At 42.9% G+C, this 15,113-nt stretch overlaps 1 long non-coding RNA gene across 2 annotated transcripts in view; it reads right to left on the minus strand.

Annotated features, from left to right (window-relative positions):
* The window catches only part of LOC142818856 (uncharacterized), a 144,284-nt gene that overhangs the window by 74,935 nt on the left and 54,236 nt on the right, over positions 1 to 15,113 (minus strand). Inside the window, exons 2-3 of one of the 2 annotated variants that reach the window (XR_012896537.2) lie at positions 10,219 to 10,332; positions 3,139 to 5,314 (exon numbers count right to left, since the gene is read on the minus strand). This is a non-coding gene — a long non-coding RNA (uncharacterized LOC142818856). Of the gene's footprint in view, positions 1 to 3,138; positions 5,315 to 10,218; positions 10,333 to 15,113 lie in introns of those variants that run through there. The other variant, XR_012896534.2, reaches the window with a different exon arrangement.

A 15,113-nucleotide genomic window follows, 5' to 3' on the forward strand; every position in this document is an offset into this window, starting at 1 on the left:
GGTCAGTAACCATGGCACAGCTGTAATTTCATTAGTACTCTGTTAATAATCCCTAGCAAACACAGAGTGCTTTGCAGCTGCTGGTTGCTAAACAGCGCAGAGAAGTTAAGTGATTTGTGTATGTCCGTGAGAGAGGTTGAAACAGATGCCGTATTTCCTAGAATGGTACATTGTCACTCAGCCCCTTCCTTACACAGCCCTTTAAACCCACTTTATATCACACCATGCATGTGCTTTATCTCCATACTGCTATGCACTTGGATACGATCTGATATTTCTATTTTTCTACTTACTCCTTACTGTTAAATGTATGTTCTTGGACTCATCTTCAAAGAAAGGTTGATTTAAAGAAATAGTGGGGTGTACACAGACCCCAAATCACACATTTTCTACTATTCCAAACAGTGTGCAAATTGAGAAGGGACCCTGAACCTAAATAGTTGTTTAGCGAATGGTTTTTAGTTATCTCCTGAAAAATATGCATGGAAATAGCTTCACAATAATGGTGCAGAGGCATAATGCGGTGATGGTACATTAGCAATTCTGCTATAGATTTGGCTATGGATGTGGGTTTTGACTCCTATTGATTTTAATGGATTTCATCAATAAGGTAAATATTGGGCCTACTCTTCAGTAGGTATAAAACAGCTCTTGATTTCAATTTTTACCTGCTCTGGATCTGGGTCATAATACACACAGAATCATCCATCTATCTATCCATCTATACTCATCCAGTGTTACCAAAGGGTGAGCTTCCTCATACAGAATCAAAACCTCTACTCAGAATGAGAACCGCCAGGCATTTTAAAGCAGGCCAGTTAGCTGCAGTTATCTTAAACTGGTTCTTCCCCAAACTGCGACATTCTTTATTTGCAGATAAATGATACTCAATCTGGTTTGAAATTGTTTATCTTTGAAAATCAAAGCATTTAATGACATCCAGTCTACTCCTTCTACCCGAGCATCCAACTTTTAGTATGAGCAGGGAGCAAAATATCAGCACTCCTAGGGACTGGCTTTTGGAAAGCAATTTTTGATCAATACAGCCAGCTGAATGGTCAGTATTAAGGTGATTATTAAAAACAAATTTCACTGCATAGATAACTTTCTGCACATGATGTCATTCAAATGATGTGCTGTATAATTCCATCATAGTAATACTACTTTTTTCCACTCTTACTCATCTGGGAGAATCACAGCTAATAAACTACTCTTGTGACTCAGCGTAACTAGTTTCAAAGATGTTCAGCCTCGTTCATTTTAGTCCATTATGTCCATTATCCATTTTCAGACATATTGAGAGGTTCCACATGTGCAGGATCACAAAAACAATAAACCATTCAAAATAGATTTGAAGTACACAGCACAAACTGCCAATTCTGCTCCTTTCACATTAATGGTAAAACTCTAGCTTGTGTATATTCAAAGCAGTGTGTCACCAGTAAAGGAAACTATGTAGGCACTGGATAGTAATGTCTTTTCCATACACTCCAATTAAATTAAGATGACAGTAGTTTTGGGCTGTCAGGTTGTTCAATTATTTATTGGCTTCTCAATAGACAGTAGTTGCGTCTCAAATTTCTAACTTTAACTCTGCGTTCCATTAAATTCACTATAGTTAGCACCAAGAATAAATAGACTCTTGGAAGATTAACCAAGTCAGATGTTAAAGCTAAATGCCTCATCCATCCTCTCTCTTACCAGTCACTAACAGTTCATCACTGCTTTTAATAAAAAATGAGAATGTTAAAAGCCTCGGCAAGAACAGGGTCTAAAAGGCCAGGCTTTGCTTTAATCACCCGGATTGTTTGTTTCCTGTGGTTGCTCATAATGCAGACTCTCAGCTTGGAACAGAGTGAAACTTGAGCAGTTCTTTCATTTAGTGTTTGAAACCACCACAAGAGGCAATTGCTTTATTGGTTTCTCTCTGGATGTCCATTTTGCCTCTCTAACTACAAACGTAGAGCTGGACAACGTTTGGGAGCTGAAACTTTTTTCATTAAACTAGCAGATTTAGGTCAACTGAAACTTTTTGCTTATTGAAAGTCAAGTATGAATTAGGCGCCTAACTCACGTAGTTGCTTTTGAAAATCCCACTTAAGCTACCTTTGTAAATCTGATCCTATCTAGTCTGGAATTACACCTAACATTGAGAGCTCACCTGTTGTCAACTCATGGATGCTAAGTCTTAGATTTTGCCCATCTCAGTTCCTTTCACTAAAACCCCTTTGTAAGGATAATGATTTTTCAGCTGAAAGGCACCTTACTGAGTCCTATTATAGACATGATTCCCAACATGTTTAAGGATTCAGATAATTATAACATTGACAACAGCTCTGAAGCATAAGAAAATTGTGCTGTTTTCATTGGCTTCAACTATCGACTGACAGAACCAGAGTACTTTTGAATAGAGTATGCCAAATGACTGGAATAATCTTTCACAGCTTCCCACCCAACAGAGGTCAACAACTCATTTTGTGAAGAGAGATGGCAGATGAATGACAAAGCTAAAATGAAACCTCAAACAACCTCTCTGATACCCTGAGTTTCAATGGTGGTATCATATTATAATTCATTCATGGGTGTTTTCAGGGAACCGTGTAATAGCAAGATGATTTCAGAGCGGGGAGTAAATAATCACTTAAGAAAGCTTATTTTTGACCTGAGTATGTAGCCATGCCTGTGGGGTGTGGGTGTTCAGAACATAAACCCATGTTTAACTCCACAGCCTTCTTTGCTTTGTCATTTACATTTAACAGGCTTTGCCATTAAGAAAATCAAAACTCAAAACTGGGTTCATCTTGTCTACAGGAGGTCAAGAAGTAAAATGGCATGGACACCTGTCAAATACAAAGTACAAGGAAACCCCATTAATTACTCGCTGCTTGTAAAGTGCTAGGGACATGCAATAAATATTAAAGCCAAAGCCCTTTACCCTTCAAGTCCTTGCTCAGAGCACAGCAAAAAACGGTTGCACCTCAGAGCAAATGTAAGATCACACGTTAGACTAACCTGAGTGCTGAGCAGAACTCTGAATGGCCATCCCTACTTGCATGTGGGGTGAACCAAAAAAGAGGTTAGATCTGGGAACAGAACTGATGCATCTACAAAGAACATGGACTTAAGCTTGATCCTCATTAGGCTATCATGGTAATAACTAAATACTTCCCTCTCTGGACTCATTCCTGTAGTGAGATGCAAGTCACACTCTTATAATGCAGAGTGGGTGTCCCCTGTGTTGTCCTTCCTGTCCATTACTCTGTTCCATGTACTTCGCAATTCAACACTCCACACCGGCACTGTAGAGGATCAATCTTAATTTATTATTAATTATTATGGCAGCATCTCTCAGTAGGCTGAAAACACTGGCACCAAGATTTTGGTTAAATTCCACTTGGGGTATCCAAGATTCCCTAATATCCCCCCTTCAATTTCAATGGGACATGATTTTTTCACTCGGCCTCAATATTTATGTAGCAATGCTGTGTGGCACATTTCGTCCCAGAGGTGGTTGCATGTAAGCACTAGTGGAAATAATTGCTAAGAGCTTCGGGACCTCGAGGAGGTTGAAGAGTTAAGAGATGTGATAGTTTGTGTTTGGTTTTTTGGAACATACATTTTTGTTAAACATGTCAAACATATTTGGACACAAATTACTGATTCCATCTGACCGCGGGCAAGTCAGATCATCCTGGGAAAGAATGCTCATGGCAGAACTAAAGTTACCAGAGATCATGCTCTAGAGGGACACATAAATACCGCAGAACAATGATCATATCCTATGAACCACAGGCCATCTCTTTGTCCCCTTTCACACGCAATAGCAGGGATGTTACTTAAGCAACAATGACAACACAAGGCATTTACTGGCAATAAGTGACTAACTGAACAGGGCTGATTACCCTCAGCTGTTCTCCAGCCATTAACCCCAGTTGGTCCCTGCACCTCAGGATGCTGTGAGTGTGAGGGTATGATTGATGGTATGAGCTGGACATGAAAATAAAACAGGAAAGGACAGATTTTGTAAAGGAGGGTAATATACTCCTGCAAGGACCATTTCTAGAGAGTTAATCTGTCTATTTGGGACATGTAGTAAAGAGTCACTCACGCACAACAGTTTCCATCCAGAGAGCTCAATATGCAATACAAAGGTGCACAGGTGTCCTAATCCTCATTTTATAGGAGGAGAAGAGGAGACAGAGAGTGAATGACTTGCCGACTGTGAAGAAAGAACAAGCAATAGAGGGAGGGGGGATGAAGTGGGCATGAGGTCTCAGCGAAGAGGCAGGGCACAAGGCAGGGCCTCAGGGAAGCAGGGCAAGTGTGTTCAGGTTTTTTATGTTATTAGAAAGTTGGCAGTTCTCCACACTGCCACGCTAAGCCAATAACAGAGTCAGATATAACACTCAAATTTTGAGTCTGGGGCCCTATCTGTTGGACTGTGCTGCCTCTCTTTTATAAGATGAATATTCCCTTTAGATTCCCACAGCTACTCACATTGCTCAGAAATCCTGCAGTGTGACAAAGAGGAGTAATGCTGAAGTTTCCTTCCTTCTGCAAGTCTCAGAGGAGTAGCTGCAATAGTCTGTAACTTATAAAAAAACTTAAAAAGCAATGAGTGGTCCTGTGGCACGTGAGAGACAAACCAAATTATACATAACGCATCATGAGTTTCTGTCGACACAACCCACTTCTTCAGATGAGTAGAGCAAAAGGGACAGAAACCCTAAATCAAAAGCAGAAAAAGAAGGGAGAAGGGGAGAAAAAAAAAACTATCAAAGTGCTCATGCAAAATGAGGTTAATAGAGTGGGCTGTAAGTGTCCCATACCTAGCTTTTGATGTCATTTGGGTGTTAAATATAACGGCCCATCCAGTTCAGTTTGACACCACCTGGGAGAGGGTGTCAAATTTGCACACGAAGGACAGTTCAGCAGTCTCTCTCTCTCAGTGGTTGGCGCCTGAAATTTCTTGTAGAAGAATGGCTTCTTTTAAACCCAGGCAGGTTAAAATGTTGCCCCTCAGGTTTCTGTGTGTTACCATTTTGAATATCTGATTTGTGTCCATTAATCCTTTGGGGTAGAGTCTGTCCAGTTTAGGAAGGGAAAGTTGGCTACGATGGATGCTTTTTTTCATATGACCAGTAGATGGTGCTAATTCTCTTTGCATGTGAAAGCTTCTTGAAATATGGTCCCAGTTCATTTTAGTTGTACAGCTTGCAGGAAATGCAACGTGGTACAGCCACCTTAAGGCATTTATATTAAAGGAATATAGCTATGTTCTTTTTCTTGTTGTTCTTTTACCTTCTCATTGTGTCTAGGAAAGAGACAAATTGGTGGCTAGTTACCAGATTCCCAGGGCTGTCAAGTCAAGATTTCTTGTGAGAACTAATCACACATATACAGAACACAAAGAACAATGGCTTTTATGTTGTGACTATCGCTAGCTGTTGTGCTTGTATGGTAATATAGCACTTGGGATAAATGCTCTACAGCATAGTGAGAGCCCTGGGCTTAGTTCCTTGAATCAACTGGGATGTATAGATATCACAACCCCTCCCCATAAGCAGATCTACCACCGTAACAAACTTACTTCAGACTTACTGTTATATGCAGTGCAGTTATAGCTGTGTCAGTCCCAGGATATTAGAGGCAAGGTGGGTCTAATAAGATAGTGTGTCTCTTGAAGTGATTTGTCATACTAAGAGTAGCTGAGTTTTTTAATTAAACGTGATACTTTCCCCTTAGCTTGACATTTTTCAGTGATTGCCTTTCCTCTTTTACCTGTGCTAGACAGCTTAAATTGTTGTGTGATCCTCATGTGTAAGTCTGTGATATGCTGTCCTATCTACCACAGAATTATCCATCCCTCTGCCTTCTTGGATCCCTCCTGAACTTCTTATCCTCTAAAAGGTGCATTAAGAAAATTGGGCCTGATCCATTAATTCTTACACCCTGAGCACATGTTGCAACTATATGTACATGTGTGTGTGTGCATGTGCGTGCATATGCACCTGTAACCCACACACCTAGTGTGGTTACTGAGCAATGCAAGTGTTACCTAGACCACGGCAACAGTTAAGATCAAGAGACCTCTACAGCATGGGCTAGGAGCTAGCTGGCTTTTAGCTCAGAGGGTAGAGGCTCCTATATTCTGCTTCAGAGGTCACAGGTTGAAATCCACCTGGTGGAGGTTACAAGTGGGGGCTCATCTGGGATCTCAACTGGATCTCTGAAGCTCGGGACGGGCTTCCTCACCTAGGGGAAGTATGTAACCCACAACACCTAGTGTGTACTGAGCAATGCAAGTGGTACCTAGACCACAGCAACAGTTAAGACCAAGAGACCTCTACAGCATGGGCTGGAAGCCAGCTGGCTTTTAGATCAGAGAATAGTGGCTCCTATACTCCGCTTCAGAGGTCGCAGGTTGAAATCTGCCCGGTGGCAGATACACACACACACAAGCACAAATATACTTTTGAATTTCTGTTTACACTCCTCCTTTTTCCTTGCATTCCCACAATAGTTCAGTACAGGAGTAACCAGAAACAGCGAATACTTGTCAGTAGCAGAGATTATTCCTGGAAAGCTTATTTCAAATTCATATTTGCATCTGAAATGTAAGGAACACAAATTCCTTCAGTCACAGGGACAGATCCTCAACTGGTGCAAACTTTCCTCGCTCCACTCACTTCAGGCCGGTGGTTTACATCAGGCTTTGCTGATTTACATTGGCTGAGAATCTGATCCAACACATGGAAATGGCTAGGCAGTAGACATCAGGAGCTGCCTCTCTAGCTCTGTGTGCCCAAGTCATGCAACGGCTGGCCGCTCCTGAGTCAGGAAGGTGCGAGCTTCATTGCCAACAAGTCTCTGAAACCAACTTGCCCCCTTTCCTTTGAGCTGGCTGAGCAGCTCAGTTTTAAGGCCACAATTCAGCTCCCATTAAAGTAAAGAGGGTGGGGGTGCACCCATGGACTCCCAGGGGAATTAGATTAGCCTCAAGGACCAACTGTGTGACCCCCGTAGTAGTGAGCTTATGAGTAATCCCAATAACTTCAGTGAGTCTATGCAGGTGAGTAAGTGTTGAACAGTTTGCTACTTACGATGAAGGAACGGTGACTTCGCCATGCTATGCACATTAGGTGCAGCCCCTAGTCCCCTGACAAGTTGAAAACGAACCCCTGGGTTGGGTAATTTAGCATGTGTCACCTGACTTCAAACATGAGCTGCTAAGATCTTAATGAAAACAGCATGAATGGAGCCCCCATTAGCTCTCTGCTGGATTTATAGCCTCCTCTCATTGGAATTCAGAGGAAGACATGCCAGGGTTTGCATTAATATTTATCTGGTTTATAGTGTACTCTGTGCACATTAAAAAGTGTTATTGTACATTATTTGGTGAATAATCAGTGCTCGTATTTTTTCCCATTAACCTGTATTTACCTATTCTGCCTGTTTGCAGGAAGTTTTTTTAAATAGCTTGCATAATCTTTATGTATATATTTAACATTGCTCCTTGCTTAATTTCTTCCTCCTACTGGGTTTTTGATGTCAGTTCTGACAGATTAATTCTGTTTGAATGAATACAGGTTTTTCTTCTCTTTAGTTTTTCTTTTAAAGCTGGCTCCATCCTCGCTGATGCCAAGCAATATTCTTCAGCTCACTCCACGATTTTGTACTTGCTGAGAAGTCGCCGCAAAGAGAATGTGGGATGGGAAAACAAAGGAGCTAGTAAAATGGTGAAAACGTATTGGCATTAAGTGAGCCGTGGATGCTATTTTCATCGTGGCTTTCTCGTAAAAAGAATGTAGATAACAGATGCTTCTCCGACCTCACAAAAGGAAATGCTGATGGACCCTTTCTCCACCTAACCCACAGAGGATGTGAGACTCTTACAGACCGACCTAGTAATCTTAACTCAAGATTCTAGTTCTGGAGGACCCTGAAGTGTCAGCCAAGATAGTGGCCATCACACCAGGCCTCAATTGTTTGATGTCCATCAGATACATTTATGGCCATGCAAAGCACCTGCACTGCATTGACATCAAAGGGTGATCTGAAAATCCAGGGGTTGCCTGATCAGGGTCCATCTTTGAGACAGTGCTGCTGGGTCTCATTTTGTTCACAATAATAGGGGATCTTGCACATCCTTGTGTGGGTGCCCAAGAGGGAATGTAAGGCTCCTGTAGCTCCAGCCTAAGGCTGAGTGGATACTGCAAGCGGGAGCAGGCAGTGTTAAACATTGTGCATTAGGAGGGTGAAGAGACGTAAGTCCCAAGACTCAGGTGCATCTGCTCCCTTCTTCTCAGGAATGCAAGGTACAAAAAGGGATGGAGCATGGGGCCCTGCCATGGCAGGAGGGAGGCCACCCCGGACTGCAGCCTTGCTGGCTGCGGGTGCGGAGGGGAGCCCTGCTGGCTGGGGGCATGGAGCCTTGCTGACCTGAGTAGGGCTGGTGGCCCAGAGAGGAGGCTGGTTGGGGGGGCAGAGAGCCCCACTGGGCATAGTGGGGCCAGCAACCTGGAGATGAGCCCCACCAGAGGGCTGGGGGCAGCAGAGCCCAGCAGGTGGGCTGGGGACAGTGCACTGGCTAGGGCTACAGCCAGATGGGGAGCCCTGGGAGAGACCGCGGCCTGACCTCACTTGGTCCAACAAACTCCCTTGTTCAGGACTGCTCAGGACCCAAGGATGCTGGACCAGGGAAGTTCAACCTGTATGTGCACCAAGGTATGTGTGGAGGTAACCACCAGTAGACACACATGCTGCCAGCTCTGGGTGCCGTGTGTGCTCTGTTAAGCAGCTGGGTGGCATTTAAATCTCTCCTGGGTGGACACCCAATCACTCAGCTTACAGAGAATACTGCATAGAGGCCTTAGTGTGCTCTGGTCTTGCAGACGAGGCCCATAACTATACACTTCCCTCTCTGACTTCTCTCCTGGAGACAAGTTTATCACCAGTGTTCGTGCCTGCATTTGTTTAGAATAAATGAAGATGGAAAAAAGGTCACTGAGTCCCTTTCCAGTCAAGGGCAGGAGAGAGAGCCCTGAAAGAAGATGTATTGGACTTAGAATGCTGCTCAGCTCATCCCAAACCTACAACGATAAAAGTAAAATAAAATAACCAGGTCCTCCCATGACCCCGTGCTTGTAAACCAGAGGCAGACTCTGCTGCAACTGCTGCTGTCCTAACTGCTGATGAACGCCATTCAAATCTGATTATGTCAGTCAGCAGATGCTTCCCTTCACCTACCTATTGCAACTTTTTCCAAAGGGCCTCTGATTTTGTTTGCTGCTGATAATGCAGGATGAGAAAATATGTCAATAAATATTCCCTCTGCTTCCTAAATCCCTCCATAATTCTCATTCCAGTCAATGTCAGAGTAATTGCAGTCTCCTATGATCAATGGTCTAACCCTGGTCCAGTCCTCTCTCTGCATAAATATTTCCTGATCTGTCTTCTCACCTTGCCCTGGGAAATCGGTAATTGTTTTCTAGTATCATTGTTTTTACCGTGTCATTATCTAGCCTTGAGCTTGAGGGGTCTTATATTTACCATCCAGAGTGAATGTTATTTCTTTCTTCAAACATAATGTCCTTCCTTGTTTATATTATCACACCTCCTCCTGCCCCGCTCATTGAACTTAGCCTGTCTGTGCACTGTGGATCACAGTAATGTAATATCACAGCCTATTTCCTGATTCAGCCATATTTTAGCTCCTCCAGTTTTCACCAGATTTGTGCTTAAACAGCAGGTGCCCTCATTTTTGCAAACTTGTTTGTTGAAGTTTTTTTGTTTTGTTTTCACTGGCTTGTCATGCCCGGCCAGCACTCAGAGGTTCACCTGCTGGGCAGTGACAACAGTTAGGGTGCGTCTACACAACACCCTAAATTCAAAATAAGCTATACAATTTGCACTAGGCAAATTGAGCATCTTATTTAAAATCTATTTCAAAATAGCTTATTTTAAAATGTGGTGCATCTACACAGTGCCAAATTTCAAAATAACGTGCTATTTTAAGCCATCTCGTATCCCTCGTGCAACCAGGATGGTGAAATAGTGCGCCCGTTATTTTGAAATAACAGGTTACTTGTGTAGACATGGGGTAGCTATTTCGGGATACCTCTGGTAGCTGTGCAGTGAATAGCTACCCCAAGTCTGCCTTATTCAGGCATTTTCCATACTGCTCTAGAAACACATTTTGAATACGGTTATCATTACCTCAATGTTTGTTCCTCCTTGAACTAAAACGATGGGGGCCTATCTAAACAGGGTATTAGACGCAACTTCTGCAATCCTTGGCCAGCAATTGTCACAGCTTCCCAGTGCAAACACCTTGGAGAAACAAGAAAAACCAGAATTTGTATCAGAAGAATTTTTCTTTGTTTGAAAAAAAATCAAGGTAAACTTCACTACAGTAGTGAAAATTACGTTTTTCTTATCTAAACTATGGAATTGCACCAGGGCACTTACACCGGTGGCTGGCATAGGGGCTAAGCCTCCAGCACAGACAGTACCTCAGAGTACTCCTATAGGGGCACAAGCCCAAACCCATTGAAGTCACTGGAAAGATTCCCAAGGACTTCTGTGGGCACAGGATCATCCCGATCGTGACATGCCTGCCTTTGCAGGGTGGCCTTTGATTTGAATGGGCATGTTTGCAACAGCACAAAGACCACTGTGCGCACTCCCCTGGCCCTGTGACTGCGACAGGGCATTTGCCACTTAGCTCTTTCCTTCTGAAGGAACAGTTGTACAACTCGCTCACATTTTCTGTTTGGCATCTCCCAGAACAACAAACAAAAAGTCCTTGTCCACTGCTGCTCAAGGTGCCCCCAGGCCTCTCGCCCAGCTCTAGGGGAATGCTGCTTTATGCACAAGCTCATCAACCTTAGCAATAAAAACGGCATAAGTGTTTTTAATGCACATTTAATTTCATTTTATTTCCACTGAATACATACATTACTTATGCATTAAACAGGCTGTGCCAGGAGCTTCGTTCCAGAAGCATATTCAACCCGACAACCTATTCAAGCAGAACAGCAGCGGCACTCATTACACAGAGGATTAAAAGTTTCTTCTTCAGAGCAGAGACTTTCATTACCTATGTCTAGCCCTATCAAGGACAGATAGCAGGGTTTGTTTTTCTCCCTAACATCCTCTCTGTTCACCCTGCCTCAGTTCTGAGTACTACACTGCAGTCTTTTAGACTCCAAATGGAAAGTGACAGGACCCTGCTCACAAACTGTCATAACCAGAGGGTGTGTTTCCTCCACAGATCAAGCACCATTCTGATCAGGACATGTTAAAAGCAGTAACATCATAATCAAGTGCACACAAAGGTCAATGAAAGGAAAAGCAAGTTCTCTGAGAACGTTTGAAATTCGCCATGTCAATAACAACAGGTCAACTACATCCCTCAGATAACTTCACTGAAATCATAAATCAACACCAGAGATTAATAATGTAGCCTTCTGTATTTTCTTAACAACCATCAATCCATTTTAATTCTCTTTTCCTGAACTTACAAAATTCAGGACAGTCTGTATCTAAAATGCCTATATACCAGTTAATGGGACCGAGAGCAAAATATGTTACAAACATGAGAAAAATACAGAAAACACTCTGCAACCAAAAATCAGAAAGCAGCAGAACTGTGAGACAAATATCAAAGTAACACCAAAGGCTCTTCACTGAGGATTTTTGTGGGAACAAAAAAATATCTCGGAGCCCTTGGAGAGCATGAATGTAACCACTTAGAAATTGGCATTAAAAACACAAACATTAATGAAGATTTATGAAGACAAATATTTATTTAAAATATATTTAAAGGCTAAGTGCTATCTGCTCCCAAGAAGTCTCAGCAATTTATGGGGTTGGAAAGAAGTTTTATGGGTTCAGTGAACAAATATATGCTTCATTTATTATAATACTTGGTTCTTCTTTACTACACTAAGAGTACCTAACTGACCCTCACAACAATCTTGGGAAGTATTAGCCCCAGTTTACAAATGGTGAAACGGAGACTAAGAAGACCAGCTCTCAAAGGTGTTTGGATGCCTATTTTCATAGGGTATGTCAAGACTACATGCTTCTGCCTCCAGAGGCATGTAAACTAGGGTACCCGACATAGTCAATGAAGCAGGGATTTAAATATCCCCAGCTTCATTAAAATAAAAATGGCCACCACGCTGTGCCGGCTCAGCTGATTGTTGGCACACCGTGCGAGTCAAGATACGGATCAGTCGACAGGGGAAGCCTTTGTTGACCACTCCTGTAAACCTCGTTCCACGAGGCATAAGGGAGTGGTCGACAAAGGCTTCCCTTGTCGACCAATCTGCGTCTTGACTGTGAGCTTGACGATCAGCTGAGCCAGCACAGCGCGGAGGCCATTTTTATTTTAATGAAGCCAGGGATATTTAAATCCCCGCTTCATTGACTATGTTGGGCAGCCTAGTTTACATGCCTCTGTCGGTAGAGGCATGTAGTCTAGACATACCCATTGATTTGAATCTTTGAAGAGCTGGGACAGAGTGACCAAGGCCAGTATTTCCAAAGGTCTTCACTGATTTAGAGACCCCCACCTTGATACATGTAGAGCCAGAGGCACTGAGAATGCACAACTACCAGCAGTGATCTGGGGGTATTCAGAATAATGAGCCATTCCTTGGATTTAGGCTATTTTTTTGGTAATACAATGGCCTCAATTCATCCCTATAGGGATGCCATTGAGATCAGTGGAATTCCATTGGGGATGAACTGGTCCAATGTGTATCATGAAATTCATAATGCAACAGTGAAAATATTATACGTTATCAGCGGTCAATCAGCGGGGATCTCCCCAGTAGAAGGGAGTCAAATTCAGAAAGTGGAGATAACATAAGCCTGTAATTTACTGTCCTTGCACTGGCCAATCACCATCCTTAATGGAGCAGGCAAAAAGAAGCAGCTTAATTCTGGAGAACAATATACCTTTGACCCTTCCTAGTGCCATATCATCACTGTGTGCATACAATGTCTAGCACAATGAGGTCCTGAGGGATTGGGGCCTTCACCATAAGGCATTATGGAATATCTCTTCATGAATGTGAGTATCACACCCTGCCAGCTAGCTTCACTTTTTTTTCTTGTTTTTTTTTCACTCAGCATGCAGTCAACTTGTGGAACTCCTTGCCAGAGGATGTGGTGAAGACTAGGACTTTAACAGGATTCAAAAATAGCTAGATAGATCCACTGGAGGTTAAGTCCATCAATGACTATTAGCCAGGATGGGTAGAAATGGTGTCCCTAGCCTCTGTTTGTCTGGACAGGACAGGGATCATGTGAGGATTACCTGTTGTGTTTCCTCCCTCTGGGGCATCTGGCATTGGCCACTGTTGGCAGACAGGATACTGGGCTAGATGGACCTTTGGTCTGACCCACTATGGCTGTTCTTATGTTCCTTTGTTTTTATGCTTTAACCTAGAGGCTTTTCTTAGATAGCCATTGACACAGCTTTCTTCACAGTCTATGGCCCACTGTCTATTGATGTTCAGAGAAAAATTTCTATCCACAACAGGGTGCCTGGGTCAGCTCCTATGCAAAGAGAGTGTCCTGGCAAAACCCAGCACTTGGACACACTTTCCTTAGCTCTAGCAAAGCCTGCCTAGTGTTGGGCTGTGCAGTAAGATTTCTAGCAGTAACAGAAGCACTATTGCTGCTGTACTGCTCTCCCATCATTACTGTGACAACAAAACACTCCCCAAACCAGCAGGCTATTAAGAACTATACAAGTCCCACCAGAGCCAATGGAGATTCTCCAGTGTTAGTTAATATTTATTCTGTACAGTCTAGAGCTAGACCAGGAAGAGAAATGTGCTGCGTCCTGAATGCCTCTGTTTCCTGCAGAAACTGGCACTGTCCTTCTAGCTGATACCATCACTCTGTTGTGTGTGTCAGGGGGAGGAGGAAGCACCAGCAGCTGCCCAGAGAGGTCAGCCATAATAAAGGAGCATTTTGCACTACCTATACACAATGTGCAGTCACTATCAACAACCACAACAAAAAATGCTATCAGAAAAGGATTAGCCAACCTGCCCTCAGGGTTATGATGGCCATCTTCAATTTTAATTGACCAGAAATAGATGGCAAGTATCATTTTTATCTCAAGTCCCAGAAATAATTTGTGTTGCTACCCAGAAGATGCGCTTACTCTCTTAAGAATAGATGGTTTCCTTGGTTTCCTGGCAAGAAGCGCATATATGTATAATGCTAAGACTATTAATCAGGTTTATGTTGCCAAACATTTATGTCCTAGAAATGCTGCTCTTTCTGATTAGTGACTATATTAACTATTGTGCAATGCCATATGGCCTCAATAACACGCCTGTCACTTTTCAGAGAATAATTACTTCAGTTTTGGCAGGATTCATCTGCAATATTTGCTGTCTCTTTAGATGACATCATAATGGTACAACGCAAAAGCGATCCACATCTCTGTGAAACAAGAAAGGCGCTAGCAATGCGAGATGCCGGACTGTGGTTCAAATTAAGGGCAGGGATACTTTTCTGAGAAAACATAAGCAATTGTTTCCCCCAGGGGTATCAAGAAGGGAAGGAATATTTAATGAAAGTCAGACAGAAAGAATTATTCATTACACACAACATCTCAAATCCTTTGGGGTTAGTGCCAGAATTTGAAAACTGAAGGTGTCAGAAAATATATTGATTATTCTGGGATTGCCCCAAATCACTGAAAATTTAATCACCAAATATTAAACAAATATTCTTTTTGATTATGGTTTCAGTCATAGATCAATGCACCAGTTGAGGAAACATATGGTCACCGATATTTTTAACTTGCACACTGATTTCAAACTATGCACTAGTCTGATTTGCAGGGCATATGAGAAAGATGCCTGGGCTTTATGATTGGCCATAGGATCCCTATAAGCCTTTGGCTATGTCTACACTGCAGGCTTCTTGCACAAGAACTTTTTGCGCAAGAGTTCTCGTGCAAGAGCTTGTCCACACTGCCATGCAGCAGCGGATATAGGGCAGGGCGAGCGGGGCAGCTGCCCCGGGCCCCGACCTTCAATAGGCCCCGCGCATGCTACTTCTGGTTGGTTGCTGCCGAG

The sequence above is a fragment of the Pelodiscus sinensis genome, chromosome 17 (assembly GCF_052426305.1).
Source record: "Pelodiscus sinensis isolate ZL-2025 chromosome 17, ASM5242630v1, whole genome shotgun sequence".
Classification (NCBI taxonomy): domain Eukaryota; kingdom Metazoa; phylum Chordata; order Testudines; family Trionychidae; genus Pelodiscus; species Pelodiscus sinensis.